The following is a 20211-nucleotide window of genomic DNA, read 5'->3' as shown; positions in this document are numbered from 1 at the left end:
GCAGACACAGGGAGAGTGAGCAAATTCCACACAGACAGTCGCCTGAGGCTGGAATCAAATACAAAATATGAGGTCAGAGATAATGGGAACGGCAGATGCTGGAGAATCCGAGATAACAAAGTGTGGGGCTGGATGAACACAGCAGGCCAAGCAGCATCTTAGGACCACAAAAGCTGATGTTTCGGGCCTAGACCCTTCATCTGATGAAATATGAGGTGCTGTTCCTGCAGCCTTCGGGAGGCATCATTGAGGCACTAGAGGAGGCCCAGGATGGACATGACATCCATGGAGTGGGAGGGGGAGTTTAAATGGCTCACGACTGGGAGGTGCAGTCATTTGTTGCGAACCTGAGCCTAGGTGTTCCACAAAGCGGTCTCCAATCCTCCGCTTGGTTTCCCCGATGTAGAGGTGGCCACATCGGGAACAGCGGATACAGTATACCACATTAGCAGATGTGCAGGTGAACATCTGTTTAATGTTGTATCAGAAATAATTGGAACTGCAGATGCTGGAGAATCCGAGATAACAAAGTGTGGAGCTGGATGAACACAGCAGGCCAAGCAGCATCTCAGGAGCACAAAAGCTGACGTTTCGGGCTAAGATCCTTCATCTGAAAAGGGGGATGGGGAGAGGGTTGTGAAGTAAATAGGGAGAGAGGGGGAGGCGGAGAAGATAGGTGAAGAGGTGAGTGTAGGTGGGGAGGTAGGGAAGGGACAGGTCAGTCGGGGAGGATGGATAGGTCAAGGGGGCGGGATGAGGTTAGTAGGTGGGAAATGGAGGTGCGGCTTGAGGTGGGACGACGGGATAGGTGAGAGGAAGAACAGGATAGGGAGGCGGGGACGAGCTGGGCTGGTTTTCTGATGAAGGGTCTAGGCCCGAAACATCAGCTTTTGTGCTCCTAAGATGATGCTTGGCCTGCTGTGTTCATCCAGCTCCACACTTTGTTATCTGTTTAATGTGGAAGATTTTCTTGGAATGCTGGCAGGAACCATGTCCTTAAGTGTTCCGGTCAATGAGGTAAAGAACGAGATGTCGGATTTCGTTGGTTCCCTGATGAAGTCTAATTCTTTTGAGAGGGAAAAATTTGAACCAGAGCATTTGCTGAAACAGCTGATTGCATTGCCCATCATCAGTTACCCCAAAGAAATGATACTTATACAATATGAAATATATAATATATAAAATGAATATATAGTATATTATTATATTACAAAGAGTTCTGAGGAAGTATCATATCAAGACTGAAACATTACAGGTTATGATGAGTTGGCCATGCTAAATTACCCCCTAGTTTCCAGGGATGTTCAGTGATTGCAGATGAGCAATGGGAAGCGTAGGAAGTATTTATCTATGCAGCAAGTGGCTACAACCTGGGGCTCTTCGCTAAGAGGTGGTGAAAGTGGAAATAATGAATTATTCTGAAAGGAACTTGCATGGGTCCAAAGCAACTGAAGGGAGAGCAGAGTGCAAATTGGCGAGTTTGGTAAGTAAACAAATTAGGAGGAGGCAGGAAGAAGATGCTCATTTATTAGCCTCCAGAAGAGCAGGAATTGAAAAGCTGTACAAGAGGAGACAGAGGGCAAGCTGTGACAGACTGGGGATATATCAGGGCCAATAACTAGGACCCATGGCTCCAGAGGGACCACAGAGCTCATATCTGGGACGGAGCTGCTGTGCTCGGATGGAGACCATGGGCAGTTCTAAACGTGCGTCATTGCTGTCCCTGCCTGAGTGACTACAAGTGAGGCAGGTTAGGGGACCCAGAGGACAGGAGTCCAGGACCCTCAGCCTTTACAATTGTTCAATCGGCCTGAGTTTGTTTCTGCTTGGTTGGATATTGGGTATGAGGGCTGAGGTGACTGACCGACGCACTGTAGTACAGGAAGCCATTCAAACTGGGGGCAGTAAAAGATGAATGTAATGGGACAGTACAATGAGGGGGATTGACATCTTTTTTGCAGAAAGATCATGAGTCCAGGTGGATGTGTGTGGTGGGGTTTGTGACACCAGCTCTGGTTTGAAGACAAACCCTCGGTGAGAGGGACAGGAACAAGTTCACATTGGTACAGATTGTACAGGTCGAACTAAGAAAAGGGTTCTCTTGACAGAGCATGGTAGTTTAGATGCTAAGCTGAAATACAATACCACGAAGGTTTAAAATAATGTTACCTGAGTCGTGTGCAAGTTGGCATAGAGTGAATGAGTGAAATTAATATGTGCTCGGAGATTAGTGTAGGAGAGTTGGATTCTAATCTATGAGACACTGGCCCCAGTACTGGGGAAAGTAGGATCTGTACCACTGGAGTAGTCTATACCTGGACTGTGTTAGAACACCCTTTGTATTACACTTACATACATGTAAAAGGAAATAGAAAGAGTTTTATAAAGGTTGGTAAGAAATCAACCTTGAGTTGATGAAGCAAATCAAGGTGTTGAATCAAGGTAAGAGAAGAAAATAATAATACAATTGTTCAATTGAGAATTCAGAGAATGGCCATAAAATGCCTAAGAATACACCAACAGTGAAGACGAGCAGTTATAAAGGTAATTAAAAGACAAAACTGAAGGCTTCGTATCTGAATCTATATAAGATTCAGGGCAAAGTGAATGATTTGCCAGCCTACATTGAAGCAAATTAACATGATTATAGACACTACAGTGATATGGAAAGGATAACAAAGTGTGGAGCTGGATGAACACAGCAGGCCAAGCAGTTAGATGCTGCTTGGCCTGCTGTGTTCATCCAGCTCCACACTTTGTTATCTTGGATTCTACAGCATCTGCAGTTCCCATTATCATTGATATGGAAAGGACTGGGTGCTCGATGTTGAAGATAAGTGGCATTCAAGAATACAAAGCTAAATAAAGATGGAGAGGTGGTAGTGTTAATTAAGACTTGCATTGGTGTAATTATCAGAGAGGACCTTATTTCAGGAAGTCAGGATATAGAATCAGTTCAGTTGGAGATGAGGGATATTGCGGAAAAGAGTCACGAGTCGGAGTGGCCCAGGTCTCTTCACAATGATCATGATGTAATATACAAGAAGGAACACTGTGTTCTTGTGATGCAGTTTCACTGAGAATCACAGGAGGTTTTAATATACATAATACACCAGAAAAAAATCAGTGTGGCCATCTGGGATTTACAGGTTGCTTTTGGAGAATTGAACCACATTTGCAATGGATCACCGTGGATCTTAACAGGCGATAGTAGTGTGCAGTGTCAGCAGGCTGGTAACCAAGCCCTCAAGCCTGCAGAGACATGTGTGCAACCAACCAAGCGATAGTAAGAATTGCCAATGCTAGACTCAGAGATAACACAGAGTGGAGCTGATGAACACAGCAGCCCAGGCAGCATCAGAGGAGCAGGAAAGCTAACGTTTTGGGTCAGAACTCTTTTTGAAGCTGAAGAAGGGTCCTGACCCAAAATGTCAACTTTCCTGCTCCTGTGAAGTTGCCTGGCCTGCTGTGTTCATACAGCTCTACACTGTGCAATTAACTAAGCCTCATTAGCTGTGAGACCTGTGATCAAATTTTACTGACCCTTGCTTTGACAATTAACAATTCATATCACTCAGTAGTAATTGGGTGCTGGTCATCACTTGCTCAACTGATTGACTGGCTCACAACTTCAACTAAAATTTCATTTTGACTTGAGTGCTTTCTGTTTTCTCAATTGCCAGCACTATGCTTATACCTTGGCTACATTCTGGTTCTAGAAAAGGTCTTTAACCAGTGAGAGCACAACAAAAACAGTCTGAACTTGAGTTCGGGGTGTCCCCAGACAGCAGCAACGGACAATGCCCTCAGTATCCTTGTCAATCCTGACAGGAGATCTAAATAAGAAAAACAAACTGGAACAGGACACTGCCACCTACACACTCCACATTCAGGCCCCATTCCAGAGGCTTGAGTACAGAATCTAGCTGAAACTTTAATGTGGTACTGAGGGCATGCTGTACGTTTGGCTGGTGTAGCTTAATGCTACACCAAACTCATAACTAAGGCATCAGTTGTAAAAAATAGGTCAGCATTGGCCAAAGAAGTGATGGGGAGTTCTTCCTGGTGCCCTGACCAATATTTAATCCTCCAACAGTTTCGCAGAAACAGAAAATCAGGTCATCATCATAGAGTAATACAGCATGGAAACAGACCCTTCGGTCCAAACACTCCAAGGCTGTCAGTAATTCCAAACCAAACTAGCCCCAGCTGCCTGTGCCTGGCCCATATCCCTCCAAACATTTCTTATTCATGCAATTGTAACTCAAACCCCTCATTCCCATCAGCATCCTGGTAAATCTCTTCTGAACCCTCTCCAGTTTATTAATGTCCTTCCCACAAGTGGGCAGCCAGAACTGGACACAATATTCCAGAAGAGGCCTCACCAACATCCTGTACAACCTGAACGTGACATCCCATCTCCTGTACTCAAATGTCTGAACGATGAATGCAAGTGTGCTAAATTTCTTCTTAACCATCCTGTCTGTATGCAAAGCAAAGTTCAAAGAATTATGTACCTGAGCCCCCAAGGTCTCTGTTCTACACAACGCTCTACTTTTAGTTGTATAAGCCCTGTCCTTGTTTGTCTCACCAAAATGCAAAACCTTACATTTATCCAAATTAAACTCCACCTGCCACTCCATAACCCGCCGACCCAATTGATCAAGATCTCTTTGTACTCGTAGATAACGCTCTTCCCTGTCTACTGAACCCCCAATTTTGGTGTCATCCACAAATTTAATGAGTATGCCTCCTTACATTCTGATCTAAATCATTTATATAAATGATTACTTGATTGTCTGTGGGAGCCTTCTGTGAGCAAATTGGCTGCTGTGTTTTCTACATTATGTTACGCTACCGTGAAATAATCTATTAGCCGTAACGACGTCTGAGATGTTCAGAGGCTCGGAAAAGTGCTATTGAAATGCAAACCCTTTTCTTTCTGTAGAATAGACTGTTAGACAGAGAGAGGGTGTATGATGATCTGGGATAAAATGTTCAACAGAAGGTCTAAGGGTGACATTAAACGTTATACAAGCAAATATCTGCAGATGCTGGAAATTTGAAAGTAAAATATCAAATGCAGAAACATTTGGCAGCAATCTGGCAGCAATGGTGGAGAGAGAAGCAAGAATAATGTGACAGGCTGGGTGTATTTAAATGGTCATTGGATAAACATATGGATGATAATGGGATAGTGTAGGTTAGATGGGCTTCAGATTGGTTTCACAGGGCGGCACAACATTGAGGGCCGAAGGGCCTGTGCTGCACCGTAATGTTCTATGTTCCATATCTACTGGAGTTGAGAAGAATGAGAAATGATCTAATTGAAAACATATAAGGCCCTGAGGGGACTTGACAGGGTGAATACTGAGAGGATCAGAAACAGAAACAAAAAAATTCTGGGGAAACTCAGCAAGTCAGGAGCATCCATGGGCAGAAATCAGAGTTAATGTTTCAGGTCCATTTCCTCAGAATGGTTCTGTTTTTCTGCTTTCTCTCTACAGATGCTGCCAGACCAGCTTGGTTTTCCCAACCATTTCTGTTACTGATTTCCAGCATCTGCAGTTCTTTTGCTGTTTTTGTTTGATATTGAGAGGAGGATTCCCCCTTGTGATGTAGACTAGAACCAAGGACCCTCCAAGTTAAGAGGGAGATGAGGAGGAATTTGTTACCTCAGAGTCATCAGTCTTTGGAACTCTTCCACAGAGGTAGTTAAAGGGAGTGATTGAATATTTTTAAAGAAAGATTTAGATAAATTCTTGATATTAAGGGATTCTAAGGATGTGGGAGTAGGAGTTAAGGGTGGGGGTGAAGTCAGTTGGAAGAGAAATCAGTGTCAATGTCACAAACAGAATAACCATGATTCTATCAAATGCAAGAGTAGGCTTGAGGGGCTGAATGGTCTCCTCTGAATTTGTATATTGCTATACAAAGTAACCATAGGCCCAGAGGGCTTCTTATTAGAGAGAGAGAAGGAGAGGTCTGGTGCTCATTTAATCTGAGGGTCACCATGTGTCAGGGTGAGGGAGGAGGTGGAGAAGGAGAGTCCTTCATGGTAACCTCAAGCTCTGTAGGAATTGAACCCATGCTTTTGTTTCTATTGCAAATCAGCCTTCCAACTAACTGAGCTCAGCCGCAGGTCTGCAACCTTACACCAGAATTGAGAAATCGTAAGAATCACCAAATCATAAAAGATCAAGGTCCATGTTGTTCACAGTCTGCCTTCCTGGTGTGCACAGATTGCATGTTAGTGGTCTAATTGGAAAGAGTACAGAAGACGTTTACAAGAATTGTTCCAGAGATGAGAGACTCAGTGATGACGAAAGTTTGGATGGGTTGGGGCTGTTTCCCTCGGAGAGTTGAAACTGAGTTGCCAAAATAGGGGTGATGCAGTGGCTCAATGGTTAACACTGCTGCTTCACAGCACCAGGGACCCGGGTTCAATCCCACACTTGGGTGACTCTCTGTGTGAAGTTTGCCTGTTCTCCCCTCGTCAGCATGGATTTCCACCCAAAATCCAAAGATATACAGGGTAGATGGCTTGGCCATGGGAAATGCAGAGTAACAGGGAGGGGTAGGTCTGGGTGGGATGCTCATTTGAGGCTTGGTGAAGACACGATGGGCCAAATAGCCTGCTTCCACGCATTATATTCTATGATTCTAATGATGCTCATTTGGAGAACTAGTGGATGGGCTGTGTAGCCCCCTTGTGCACCATAGCATATCAGTGAATCTGTGACCCACAAACCTGTGATGGGGATGTGAGAGGGTGAATGTTACCAACTGAGCCTGGTTAGCACTGACTGCTGAGTCACTGGGGTGCGAGCACTAACTATTCACACTCGTCGATCAAACTTATCTTGCAAATAAACAAAATAATTCATTTGAATATGATGTAGTGGCAACTCACTTTATACACAAATACTAACACGCACAGTCTCAGGCCACTCACATACAGGAGGTCACTGCATTGAGACTTGACTATATTCTATCCCAGGTAAGAAAGAGGTTAATAATTGAATGCTTCAAACAGTAATTTCTATGATACACAAGGGAAATATTTAGCTCATCCCGAAATTCCAGCTTATTTGCTTGAAATGTTCCAGCAACCTTTAATTGTGTAAACGTGTTTTCCAATAAATGACTCAGATTGTGCTCCATCAGGTGAGAGCAGGGTAGGGTTTGGATATTCAGAGTAGTAGTGGTTAACTTTTTGTTTCAGCTTCTACCTGTCAGCAGTGTGCTAGACTTCCACAAGAGTTTCTTTTTCTAAATCCAAAAGTGAATTTCCGCTTTTTTAGTTTGATTCTTTGCTTTTTTCCCCCCTTTGTGTGTGTGTGTGTGTGTGTGTGTGTGTGTGTGTGTGTGTGTGTGTGTCTGTGTGTGTCTGTGTGTGTGTGTGTGTGTGTGTGTGTGTGTGTGTGTGTCTGACAGAGTGAAGTTTCACCACCTCAACATTTCTCAGGGTGACATTTTGAACTGAAAGGAAAAGTTCTGATAGGTCATGCTGCAAATACATTACAAAAGTTCAGTAAATGTTTCTGAAAGTTGCAGCAAAGCAAGTTGAGAGAGATGGGGGAGGATTGAGGCACAGAATAAGAGGGAGGAAGTGAGGCAGAGATAGGCATAGACAGAGAGAAGTTGGGGCATGCAGGAGAGGGGAAATGAGAAAGGGGGTGAGGGGGAGAGTGAGAACAGAGGGGTGAGGGTGAGAGTGGGAATGGCGATAAAGTGGAGGGGAGCTGGAGGAGGGAAAGGAGAGAGGGTAGAGGAGAAGGGGAGGAGAGACGGGGCATGAGTAAGTAGTGCAAAAGACAGAAGGGATGGGTGGGAGAAAATGGAATTGGTGAGAGTGAAAGGGATGGAGAAGGCAGAGTGTGGTGGAGATGGGAAAGATGGAGTTTAATTTAGATAAATGTGAGGTATTGCATTTGGTAAGACAAACTGGCAGGACTTACACAGTTAATGGCAGGGCAGTGTAGAGTGTTGTCAAACTGAGGGACCTAGAGGTGCAGGTCCATAGTTCCTTAAAAGTGGCATCACCAGGGAAACAGGGTGGTGAAGAACATATTTAGCACGCTTGTCTTCATTGGTCACAACATTTGACTGTCATTGGGACATCATGTTACAGCTGTACATGACATTGGTAAGGCCACATTTGGAGTACTGTGTACAATTAGATCACCCTGCTATTGGAAGGATGTTATTAAGCTGGAAAGAGTATGAAAAGATTTACAAGGATGTTACTGAGACTTGGAGGGTTTGAGTTATAAGGAAAGGATCGACAGTCTGGGACCTTTCTCCCTGGAACATAGGCAGCTGAAGTGCAACCTTATAGAGGTATATAAAATCATGACGGGCATAGATAAGGTGAATAGTCAAAGTCTTTTTCCCAGGGTAGGGGAGTCCAAAACTAGAGGGCACAGGTTTAAGGAGAGCGGGGAAAGATTTCAAAGGGACTTGAGGGGCAATCTTGTCACGCTGAGGCTGGTGTGTGCATGGACTGAACTGCCAGAGGAAGTGGTGGAGGTTGGTACAATTATAACATTTAGTAAACATTTGGACAGGTATATGAAAGATAATAAAATGTGAGGCTGGATGAACACAGCAGGCCAAGCAGCATCTCAGGAGCTCAAAAGCTGACGTTTCGGGCCTAGACCCTTCATCAGAGAGGGGGATGGGGAGAGGGAACTGGAATAAATAGGGAGAGAGGGGGAGGCGGACCGAAGATGGAGAGTAAAGAAGATAGGTGGGGAGGTAGGGAGGGGATAGGTCAGTCCAGGGAAGACGGACAGGTCAAGGAGGTGGGATGAGGTTAGTAGGTAGCTGGGGGTGCGGCTTGGGGTGGGAGGAAGGGATGGGTGAGAGGAAGAACCGGTTAGGGAGGCAGAGACAGGTTGGACTGGTTTTGGGATGCAGTGGGTGGGGGGGAAGAGCTGGGCTGGTTGTGTGGTGCAGTCGGGGGAGAGGACGAACTAGGCTGGTTTAGGGATGCAGTAGGGGAAGGGGAGATTTTGAAACTGGTGAAGTCCACATTGATACCATATGGCTGCAGGGTTCCCAGGCGGAATATGAGTTGCTGTTCCTGCAACCTTCGGGTGGCATCATTGTGGCAGTGCAGGAGGCCCATGATGGACATGTCATCTAGAGAATGGGAGGGGGAGTGGAAATGGTTTGCGACTGGGAGGTGCAGTTGTTTGTTGCGAACTGAGCGGAGGTGTTCTGCAAAGCTGTCCCCAAGCCTCAGCTTGGTTTCCCCAATGTAGAGGAAGCCGCACTGGGTACAGTGGATGCAGTATACCACATTGGCAGATGTGCAGGTGAACCTCTGCTTAATGTGGAATGTCATCTTGGGGCCTGGGATAGGGGTGAGGGAGGAGGTGTGGGGACAAGTGTAGCATTTCCTGCGGTTGCAGGGGAAGGTGCCGGGTGTGGTGGGGTTGGAGGGCAGTGTGGAGCGAACAAGGGAGTCACGGAGAGAGTGGTCTCTCCGGAAAGCAGACAAGGGAGGGGATGGAAAAATGTCTTGGGTGGTGGGGTCGGATTGTAAATGGCGGAAGTGTCGGAGGATGATGCGTTGTATCCGGAGGTTGGTAGGGTGGTGTGTGAGAACGAGGGGGATCCTCTTAGGGCGGCTGTGGCGGGGGCGGGGTGTGAGGGATGTGTTGCGGGAAATACGGGAGACGCGATCAAGGGCGTTCTCGATAACTGTGGGGGGAAAGTTGCGGTCCTTAAAGAACTTGGACATCTGGGATGTGCGGGAGTGGAATGTCTTATCGTGGGAGCAGATGCAGCGGAGGCGGAGGAATTGGGAATAGGGGATGGAATTTTTGCAGGAGGGTGGGTGGGAGGAGGTGTATTCTAGGTAGCTGTGGGAGTCGGTGTGCTTGAAATGGACATCAGTTACAAGCTGGTTGCCTGAGATGGAGACTGAGAGGTCCAGGAAGGTGAGGGATGTGCTGGAGATGGCCCAGGTGAACTGAAGGTTGGGGTGGAAGGTGTTGGTGAAGTGGATGAACTGTTCGAGCTCCTCTGGGGAGCAAGAGGCGGCGCCGATACCGTCATCAATGTACCGGAGGAAGAGGTGGGGTTTGGGGCCTGTGTAGGTGCGGAAGAGGGACTGTTCCACATAACCTACAGAGAGAACGCCCTTGACCGCGTCTCCCGTATTTCCCGCAACACATCCCTCACACCCCGCCCCCGCCACAACTGCCCTAAGAGGATCCCCCTCGTTCTCACACACCGCCCTTCCAACCTCCGGATACAACGCATCATCCTCCGACACTTCCGCCATCTACAATCCGACCCCACCACCCAAGACATTTTTCCATCCCCTCCCCTGTCTGCTTTCCGGAGAGACCACTCTCTCCGTGACTCCCTTGTTCACTCCACACTGCCCTCCAACCCCACCACACCCGGCACCTTCCCCTGCAACCGCAGGAAATGCTACACTTGCCCCCACACCTCCTCCCTCACCCCTATCCCAGGCCCCAAGATGACATTCCACATTAAGCAGAGGTTCACCTGCACATCTGCCAATGTGGTATACTGCATCCACTGTACCCGGTGCGGCTTTCTCTACATTGGGGAAACCAAGCGGAGGCTTGGGGACCGCTTTGCAGAACACCTCCGCTCAGTTCGCAACAAACAACTGCACCTCCCAGTCGCAAACCATTTCCACTCCCCCTCCCATTCTCTAGATGACATGTCCATCATGGGCCTCCTGCACTGCCACAATGATGCCACCCGAAGGTTGCAGGAACAGCAACTCGTATTCCGCCTGGGAACCCTGCAGCCATATGGTATCAATGTGGACTTCACCAGTTTCAAAATCTCCCCTTCCCCTACTGCATCCCTAAACCAGCCTAGTTCGTCCCCTCCCCCGACTGCGCCACACAACCAGCCCAGCTCTTCCCCCCCAACCCACTGCATCCCAAAACCAGTCCAACCTGTCTCTGCCTCCCTAACCGGTTCTTCCTCTCACCCATCCCTTCCTCCCACCCCAAGCCGCACCCCCATCTACCTACTAACCTCATCCCACCTCCTTGACCTGTCCGTCTTCCCTGGACTGACCTATCCCCTCCCTACCTCCCCACCTATACTCTCTCCACCTATCTTCTTTACTCTCCATCTTCGGTCCGCCTCCCCCTCTCTCCCTATTTATTCCAGTTCCCTCTCCCCATCCTAGATGAAGGGTCTAGGCCCGAAACGTCAGCTTTTGTGCTCCTGCTTGGCCTGCTGTGTTCATCCAGCCTCACATTTTATTATCTTGGAATTCTCCAGCATCTGCAGTTCCCATTATCTCAGGTATATGAAAGGACAGGTTTAGAGGGCTTTGGGCCAAACACAGGCAAATGTGACTAATTTAGCTTGGGGCAGGTTGGTATGGTTGGGTTGGGCTGAAGGGTCTGTTTCTATTTGGTATGACTCTATGATTCTAAGAGAGAGGGGGCTGGAATTTGGTAGAAGAAGGAAAGAAGTGATGGGGGTGAGGAATGGGGCGATAGAGAAGGGGAGAGAAGGTGCAAGGGAAAGAAAAGGTAGTGGGTGTGGTGGTGAAGATTTGACGAGAAGGAGATGGAGGAGTGAGGGTGGATGAGAGAAGGAAAAGGAAGGTGTGGGAAAGTAGAGAAGGAGGAAGTAGAGATGAGGTGGTTGAGGGCAGATAATATATTGACCATTGTAAGTGAGTGACACTAGCCTAGAGTTTGATACATGGATGTATGTGCACACCTGTATCAGTGTGTAAGACAGAGCTCATCTGTAAATGTGTGTTACACAGGAGCATGTGAGTATAGTTGCCGATGAGTTTGTACACATGTAGATGGGAGTATTTGTGCACTCATTATGCATTAGTGGTGAGTCTGTTTGTTGCATGGTTGTACAGGAGACAGAGGGAAAGTGCCCTGCGTTAATGGTGCCTCTGTGTCCACTGTGGGTGGAAGGTTTCTCAGTTCTGCTCCTTGAGCTGATAAATTTTTCCCAGGCGGACTGTGGCGGTTTCTGTGGAAACTGCTGGCATTGGCACTTCTAATGTAAGATGTCTCATTTCAGTTTCCACGTGGGCATCACTCACCTTTGACTAACTGCCTGATGAAATGGAAGGTGGGAAGTCCCCGCTGGTGTTGAAGGGATGTACTAAACATAGGCTCTGCTCATCACTGAGCCCGAAGCTTGCTGAGGTCAGCTTTTAGTATCTGAGCTGGCACATAGTAATAACACGCATTCAACAACAACACTCATTCGTGTGGCACCTTTAGTGTAAGAAAATGCTTCATGGCACTTCGTAGGAGCTAATAAAGTAAAATTTGACACGGAGCCAGATAAGGCAGTGGTGCTGTACTTATAGTAACCTAGAACTGCAGGCTAAGGTGTTCTGAGTACATGGGTTTTAAATCCCAACGTGGCAGATGGTGAGATTTGAATTCGATAAAAGATAAACAGAAACCTAATCTACTGCCAATTGTTATAAAAATTTCGTTCACTGAAGGAAACAAAATCTGCCATCCTTACACAGCCTGGCCTGCATGTGACTCCAGGCTCACAGCAATGCATTTGACTCTCAACTGCCCTCTGTCACCAGTTAGGGACGAGCGATAAATACTGGCCTAGCTAGCGTGCATGAGTAAAAAAATGTGAGGAGGTGTTAGGTCAGATGACTAGAAGTTTGGTCAAGGAGGTAGGCTCTAGGGAGTGCTGTAAAGAGAGGTGTGGAGAGAACATCCTTGGCAAACGAAGGCACGGCTGCCAATGGTGGGGCCATTAGGACAGGGCATGCACAAGACGAAGTAAGTGGAGGAGTGCAGACACCTGAGAGGGTTATGGGGCTGGAGGAGATTACAGAGATATGGAGGGCTGAGGGATTTGGCATCAAAGATAAGAATTTTAAAAATCAAAGCAAAAATGAAAATAAAGCCATATTACACGCATTGGTGATCTCATGTACATTGCGGAACGCCACACAGTCAGCGATGTCACCTTTCAGATGAGATGTCAAACTGAGACCGTACGCCCTCTCTTCGGTGGCTGTGGCAGATCCATACTATACTCTGCCCTCAGACTAAGTCAAAAGGGCACGAGTTTAAGGTGTATGACATAAGCAAGTAAATTAGAGCAGATCTGAGGAAAAAGGTTTTCACCCAGAGGGCGATAAAAGTATGGAACATGCTGCCTGAGAGATTGGTGGAAGCAGGTATTCACACAACATTTAAGAAGCACCTGGTTGAGCACTTAATACACCTGGGCATGGACAAGTGCAGGCAATTGGCATTAGTATAGTTTGGTGTTCATTGTTTGGCATAGACAGGGTGGCCTGGAGGACCTGTTTTATGTTGTATGAAGCTATCATGAGTTTAAAGTTCAGGACAGTTCTCCTTGTATCTTGGCCCAAATATATCCCTTCACCAGTGAAATGAGATGGTTTTGTCCCTAATGCCATTGCTGTGTGTCGGAGCTTGTTGTATGCAAATAGATGGTCATGTTGGATTCAGTTCCACAGTAACTGTACCTCAGAAAGTCTTTAAAGTATACTCAAGCCTGACATAGACACACTTTTAATCAGGAAGGGAATCAAGTGTTTGAGGGAAAAGGCAGGTAAATAGACTTGACAATTAGCAACAAAAATGGAAATTGCTGGAAGAGCTCAGCAGGTCTGGCAGCATCTGTGAAGGAGAAAACAAAGTTAACGTTTCGGGTCCGGTGTCCCTTCCTCAGAACTGACGGTGGGTGGGAAAATGTCAGTTTCTATGCAGAAAATAGGGGGGTGGGTGGGATAGGGAGTAAACGATAGGATAGAGCCCAAAGAGAGAGAAAGACAGTTGGACAGACAAAGGAGTTGCTAACGATCAGGGTGAATAGTTGATAATGGGAATTGATAGTGACTAACAACAGGGGGTGTGGAATGGCAGGCTACGTGGTAACAAGGCCTGGTGCTAGGACATGGGAGAGTTTAGATCCTAAATTTATTAAACTCAACAACTCCCTGGCCAACATCTCTGTCTCTGGCTTGCTGCAGTGTTCTAGTGAAGCCCAACACAGGCTGGAGGAACAACACCTCATTTTCCGCTTGGGGACCCTACAGCCCTCCGGACTCAATATTGAGTTCAATAACTTTAGGGCCTAAACTCTCTGGTTTTGGGATGCAGTGGGGGGAGGGGAGATTTTGAAGTTTGTCAAGTCCACATTGATATCATTGGGCTGCAGGGTTCCCAAGCGGAATATGAGTTGCTGTTCCTGTAACCTTCCGGTGGCATCTTTGTGGCACTGCAGGAGGCCCATGATGGACATGTCATCAAGAGAATGGGAGGGGGAGTGGAAATGGTTTGCGACTGGGAGGTGCAGTTGTTTGTTGCGAACTGAGCGGAGGTGTTCTGCAAAGCGGTTTCCAAGCCTCTGTTTGGTTTGCCCAATGTAGGGGAGGGCACACCGGGTACAATGAATACAGTATACCACATTGGCACATGTGTATGTGAACATCTGTTTGATGTGGAAGGTTTTCTTGGGGCTTGGGATGGGGGTGAAGGAGGAGGTGTGGGGGCAAGTGTAGCACTTCCTGCGGTTGCAGGGAAAAGTGCCAGGTGTGGTGGGGCTGGAGGGGAGTGTGGAGCGGACAAGGGAGTCACGGAGAGAGTGGTCCCTCTGGAAAGCAGATAAGGGTGGGGAGGGAAAAATGTCTTGGGTGGTGGGGTCAGCTTGCAGATGGCGGAGGATGATGCGTTGAATCCGGACGTTGGTGGGGCGATCCGTGAGGGGAGGGGGATTCTGTTTTGGTTGATATTATGGGGACGGGGTGTGAGGGATAAGTTGCGGGAAACACGAGAGACACGGTCGAGGGCATTTTCAACCACTGACAGCGTGGAAGTTACGGTCCTTGAAAAACAAGGACATCTAAGATGTACGGGAATGGAATGCCTCTTCCTGGGAGCAGATGCAGTGGAGACGAAGGAATTGGGAATAGGAGATGACCTTTTTGCAGGAAGGTGGGTGGGAGGAGGTATATTCTAGATAGCTGTGGGAGTCTGTGGGCTTGAAATGGATATAGTTTTCCAAGTGGTTACCAGAGATGGAAACAGAGAGGTCCAGGAAAGAGAGAGGTATCTGAGATGGTCCAGGTGAACTTAAGATTGGGTAGGAAGGTGTCGGTGAAGTGGATGAACTGTTTGAGGTCCTTGTGGGAGCACGAGGTGGCGCCGAAATAGTCTTCGATGTAACGGAGGAAGAGCTGGGGGATGGGGCCAGTGTAGCTTCAGAAGAATTCTACATTGAGTTTTCCAGGCCAGTATTCAGGTCTCCTGGATTCAGCAGTTGGACCACCCCCAATAATTTGAAAAAACAACTTGGAGCTCCCCCAGTCATTACTGCCTCAGAACTCACGATCCCAAAATTTAGGCTGTTGACCTGTTGGGAGATCATGACCCACAATTTGGGAAGCCCTGGCTCAAGGAGTTTGATTGGTCCCTGAGCAGCAATGTCATCTGTGATACTAGCTGCCACGTGTAAAATGGGGCAATGGGTGGAGATAAAGACCATGCAACACCACTTTCTCACACCAGCCTTCTCACATCCCAACGCCACCGAAACACTGCTGCAATTCCTCTCCTGGAGGGGGAACTATAGAAGATGCCTGTGTACAGAGCCTTGATGAGATCATATCTGGAATATCGTGTGCAGCTTTGGTCTCTCTATCTGATGAGGGATGTTCTGGCAATGGAGGGAGTGAAGCAAAGGGTTAACAGAGTGATTCCTGGAATGCAGGACTGACGAATGAAGAGAGACTGGATCACTTAGGACAGTCTTCACCAGAGTTAAGAAGGTTGAGATTGATTGAGAAGGTTGATGGATGATTGATCTCATTGAAACCTATAAAATTCTAACAGGGCTGCACAGTGTAATCACAGGAAGGATGTTCCCAATGACCGGGGAATCCAAAACTAGGGCATCACAGTCAAAGAATACAGGGTGGGCCATTTAGGACTGAGATGAGGAGAAATTTCTTCATCCAGAGAATGGGGACCCTGTGGAATTCTCTGCCACAGAAACCTGTTGAGGCCGAAACTTTGAATGCTTTCAAGATGAAGTTCGATACAGTTCTTAGGGCTAAAGGGATCAAGGGTGTGAGGAGAAAAGAGAACAGGGCATTGAGCTGGCTGAGTAACCATGACACTATAGAACGATAGAGCTGTCTTGGAGGGCTGAATGGCCTGCTCCTGACGCCATTTTCTATGTTTCTCCTGATCCTTAGTCAAGGCTCCAGCTGCACAGAATGTCAACAGCACATTGGGAGGGGTGGGGGAGGAAGGTGGGAAAGCAGAAATCGACTGTGAGGCTTCAAACAGCGAACAGCCTTCTGACATTCACAGCCTTGGCTCACAGGAAGGAGTGTTTGTTGAATATTGTTAGAATCTAGGATATGGGGAAGGTGGGGGGTGGTCTGCCTTTTGGAAGCAAGGGAGAGAACTGGGAAACAAAAAGACCAAGTAGTAATTGACTTGAAAAGCTAATGGAGTTACATAATTGTTCCCAGGTTTTAGAAATGATTTAATGGAAACATAAGGTGGATATTGATGATGCAACTGATTTTATAGCAGTGGGCACACAATCATGGTTATACTGAAGAGTTAGTTTGCTCACATGGGGGTCTGGTACTGGAGGAGGGGTTTATACAGAGAGACAGTGGTGGGGGGTGAAGATGGGATGAGTTGGGAATACTGCACAGAGTGAAAATGAGATGGATGTGGGCAGGATTGGTGGTGGGGGGTAGTAGGAAATCTTTTATCCATATTTTCCCAGATCTTGCCTTGAAGGCACTGTTATTTTTGCTGTAAATCTCTTCTAAAAGCCTTAGCCAAGCGCATGCTTTACCAGTCAGGGTGCATTGGTCCCCTAGACTGGGAGGCTAGGTTAAACCCTGGGGGGGGATAGCGCTGGAAAGAATAATGGGAAAGGTTCCAGAGATGAGGCACTCCAGTGATGTGGAGGTATTCCAGAATCCCGGGACTATGCTCCTTAGAGCTGAGAAGCTGAAAGAGAGAATTAATCGTGATATTTTAAAGCTATAAAGGGCTTTGACAGAGTCAATATGGAGAAACTGTTTCCAGTACAAAAGAAACAGCAATGGAAATTGCTGGAAAAGCTCAGCAGGTCTGGCAGCATCCATGGAGAGAACTCAGAGTTAACGTTTCGGTTCCAGTGACCCACCTTCAGTCGCTGGACATGAAAAGTGCTGAGCTTTTCCAGCAATTTCTGTTTTTGTTCCTGATTTACAGCATCTATAGTTCTTTCAATTTTTTTTGTTTAGTCCATAAATAGGTCAGTGAACAGACGACACAGATTTAACTGAGTTAATTTTAGATACTTACCAAAAGCACCGCAGAATTGGGCACCGGGCCGAAGGGCCTGTTTCCATGTTGTATGATTCTATGACTGGGTTTATTGCCCATCCCCGGTTACCCGTGGATAAAACTGAATGGCTCGCTGAGGATGTTTCAGGGTCACCAACATTGCCATGAGTCTGAAGTCACATACAGGCCAAAACAGGAGCTGTCGGGAAAGCTCAGCAGGTCTGGCAGCATCTGTGAAGACAAACTTTTCGGGGTTAATCTTTCAGGTCCGGTGACCCTTCCTCGAAACACCAGACTGGGGGAGGACGACAGATTTCCTTCCTTCAGGCCTCCCTGCTATAGGAAAATTGTTATTAAACTTGAAAGGTTTTAGTAAAGATTTTGCTGGGTTTGGAGGGTTTGAGTTATAGGGAGAGGCTGAATAGACTGGGGCTATTTTCCCTGGGGCATTGGAGGCTGAGGGCTAACCTCATAGAGGCTTATAAAATCATGAGGGGTATGATCGGATGAATAGTCAATATCATTTCCCCCAGGGTAGGGAGTCCAAACCTAGAGGGTGTAGGTTTAAGGTGAGAGGGGAAAGATTTAAAAGGGACCTAAGGGGTGAATTTTTCATGCAGAGGGTGGTGCATGCATGGAATAAGCTGCCAGAGGAAGCGGTGGAGGCTGGTACAGTTACAACATTTAAAAGGCAGTGGGCTGAGTATGGCGATAGGAAGAGTTTAGAGGGATCTGGGCTAAATGCTGGCAAATGGGACTAAATTAATTTAGGATATCTGGTTGGTATGGGCAAGTTGGGCCAAAGGGTCTGCTTCCGTGTGTACTACTCTATGACTCTAAGACACATGAGTGAATCAGATGGAATTTCTTGTACAGTTGACAATACTTTCATGGTCATCGTTAGATATAAATACAGACTTTCAAGCAGTGAGCTGTTTGATCTGCAACACATTGCCTGAAAAGGATAAGGGAAGCAAAAATAGAAATTTTCAGAAAAGAATTGGGTAAAAATGCAAAATGAAATAATTTAGTTAGTGGAGTGGGAGCAGGGGAGTGAAACTCAATAAACGATTGCATCAAAGATCTGACATAGGCACCAGAAGTTGATACGCTCTATCATCTTCAGATTCTAAACTATTTTGAGAATTTTGTTCAATTTAGAAACAAAATCTTGCAAAAAGTACAAAAGTGAGGTACGTAAAAGAGATTGTGGAGCTGTCAGACCAGCAATGAAATTGAGCCAACTGGTTCATTCATGTCCTTCAGGGAAGGAAAAATTCTGTCCCTACCCAGTCTGGGCCTATTTGTGACTCCAGTCCCACAACAAGGTGACACACTATTTCACTGCCCCCTGACGTGGCCTAGTCAGTTACTTAGATAACAAAGTGTGAAGCTGCATGAACACAGCAGGCCAAGCATCATCTTGGGAGCACAAAAGCTGATGTTTCAGCCCTAGAGCCTTCATCAGAGAGGTCAAAATGTCAGCTTTTGTGCCCCTAAGATGCTGCTTCGCCTGCTGTGTTCATCCAGCTTCACACTTTCTTACGACGGATTCTCCAGCATTTGCAGTTTCCATTATCTCTGGTCAGCTACTTAGTTGGATTATGTTGATACTAAATTCTTGGAAGTGCGGGGTCAGATTAGAACAAGTCAGCATGAATTTAGTAAGGGCAGGTCATGCCTGACAAACCTGTTAGAACTCTTTGAAGAGGTAACAAGTAGGTTAGACCAGGGAAACCCAGTGGGTGTAATCTCTCTAGACTTCCAAAAGGCCTTTGATAAGGTGCCTCACAGGAGGCTGCGAGTAAGGTGAGGGCCCATGGTGTTCGAGGTGAGCTATTGGCTTGGACTGAGGATTGGCTGTTTGACAGAAGGCAGAGAGTTGGGACAAAAGGCTCTTTTTCGGAATGGCAACTGGTGACGAGTGGTGTCCAGCAGGGCTCAGTGTTGGGTCCGCAGCTGTTCATCTTGTATATTAATGATCTGGATGAAGGGACTGGGGGCATTCTGGTGAAGTTTGCCGATGTTACGAAGTTAGGTGGGCAGGCAGGTAGTACTGAGGAGGTGGGGAGGCTGCAGAAAGATTTAGACAGTTTAGGAGAGTGGTCCAGGAAATGGCTGATGAAATTCAATGTGAGTAAATGCGAGGTTTTGCACTTTGGAAAAAAGAATACAGGCATGGACTATTTTCTAAACGGTGAGAAAATTCGTAAAGCAGAAGTACAAAGGGTTCTGGGAGTGTTGGTCCAGGATTCTCTAAAAGTTAACTTGCAGGTAGAGTCTGTGATTAAGAAAGTAAATGTAATGTTGTCGTTTATCTCAAGAGGATTGGAATATAAAAGCAGCGATGTGCTTCTGAGACTTTATAAAGCTCTAGTTAGGCCCCATGTAGAATACTTTGTCCAGTTTAGGGCCCCACACCTCAGGAAGGACATACTGGCCCTGGAGCGTGTCCAGCGGAGATTCACATGGATGATCCCTGGAATGGTAGGTTTAATGCATGATGAATGGCTGAGCATCCTGGGATTGTATTCATTAGAGTTTAGAAGGTTGAGGGGAGATCTAAAAGAAACTTACAAGATAATGTACGGCTTAGAAAGGATGGACGCTGGGAAGTTGTTTCTGTTAGGCGGGGAGACTAGGACCCGTGGGCACAGCCTTAGAATTAGAGGGGGTAAATTTAAAACGGAAATAAGGAGACATTTCTTCAGCCAGAGAGTGGTGGGCTTGTGGAATTCATTGCCATGGAGTGTAGTGGAGGCTGGGATGTTGGATGCCTTCAAGGCAGAGATTGATAAATTCTTGATCTCGCAAGGAATTAAGGGCTACGGGGAGAGTGCAGGGAAGTGGAGTTGAAATGCCCATCAGC

The 20211-nt window shown here is 46.8% G+C and overlaps 1 protein-coding gene across 1 annotated transcript in view; it reads left to right on the top strand.

The window, feature by feature from the left end:
• The first annotated feature begins 6937 nt into the window (after positions 1-6937).
• gdf5 (growth differentiation factor 5) overlaps positions 6938-20211 on the top strand; it is a 231604-nt gene continuing 218330 nt past the window's right edge. The window contains exon 1 of the mRNA XM_048549700.2: positions 6938-7000. The gene's annotated coding sequence lies outside the window, so the exon portion shown is untranslated. The remainder of the gene's footprint in view (positions 7001-20211) is intronic.

Source organism: Stegostoma tigrinum, chromosome 19 (genome assembly GCF_030684315.1).
Source record: "Stegostoma tigrinum isolate sSteTig4 chromosome 19, sSteTig4.hap1, whole genome shotgun sequence".
In the NCBI taxonomy this organism is placed as follows: Eukaryota; Metazoa; Chordata; class Chondrichthyes; order Orectolobiformes; family Stegostomatidae; genus Stegostoma; species Stegostoma tigrinum.
The sequence above is the reverse complement of the archived record's forward strand: the minus strand, read 5'-3'. Positions and strand labels throughout refer to the sequence as shown.